This window comes from Otolemur garnettii, unplaced genomic scaffold (genome assembly GCF_000181295.1).
Source record: "Otolemur garnettii isolate 467f Iridium unplaced genomic scaffold, OtoGar3 scaffold00142, whole genome shotgun sequence".
NCBI classification, from domain to species: Eukaryota; Metazoa; Chordata; class Mammalia; order Primates; family Galagidae; genus Otolemur; species Otolemur garnettii.
The window spans coordinates 4,073,192-4,074,173 of NW_003852537.1; the positions used below are offsets into that span (position 1 = coordinate 4,073,192).

A 982-nucleotide genomic window follows, 5' to 3' on the forward strand; every position below is an offset into this window, starting at 1 on the left:
AATCTGAATTCCATTTACATCATTTCCATGACATCTTTATAGTTAGGATCAATGTGGTAGCAGCATTGTGATCCCTATGGGGTGTTGATCTGTTTTGATTCTTTATGTTTCCAGTTCTTTCTTTCTTTTTTTTTTTTTTTTTCTGTTTGGTGACTCCTCCTCATGCATAGTTTCTTCTTCATTTCTTCCCTGACTTACTTCTCTTCCTTCCTCTTTCCCTTTGATCTTCTTTGACTCTAGGCTTCGAGGTTCAAGTGGTCCTTTGGAAGAGAAGAGTTAGAAAAGAAAGGAGAGAGAGAAAAAAAAGGAGACTGATAATTAGGTAAAAATTAAGGAAAAATGAAATCTATCTGTCTATCTATCTATCTATCTAAATTGAGGTTAATATCTTTTTTTAGTGGTCTGCAAGAGGTAATGAAAGGAAAAATAAAAATAAAAAGAGCCAGGCATGGTTGCTCATGCCTATATTCCCAGCACTCTGGGAGGCTGAAACAGGATTGCTTTAGCTCAGGCATTCCAGAGTAGCTTGAGCAAGAGTGAGACTATGTCTCTACTAAACCTTGAAAGAGTCCTCTGCCACTCTGGCTCCGGGGTCCCCATTGCAGAAACACAGCAGTGCTCACCCCACCCAGCTCCCACCACGCACACCCGCTGAGCCCTAGCTCGCCTTTCGTCCCAGAGCCAGTCCACCCGAGGCTGCCCAGCCCACCACCACCCTCCTCAGCCATGTCCACCAGGTCCATGTCCTCATCATCCTACTGTAGGACGTTCAGTGGCCACAGCATGGCAAGCTGGCGAGCTCCAACTGGAGCTGCTATATGACCATGGCCACCCATACCTAAAGCCAGACCGGCGTGTATGTCCCGTTCCTCGGCCATGCGCATGCGGAACAGTGTGCCCTGTGTGTGTGCGGCTACTGAAGGACTCGGTGGACTTCTCGCTGGCTGACTCCGTCAACAATGAGTTGAAGAACACCCACACC

The 982-nt window shown here is 46.8% G+C and overlaps 1 pseudogene; it reads left to right on the forward strand.

The window, feature by feature from the left end:
* LOC100947920 overlaps nt 1-982 on the forward strand; it is a 32,955-nt pseudogene that overhangs the window by 30,779 nt on the left and 1,194 nt on the right.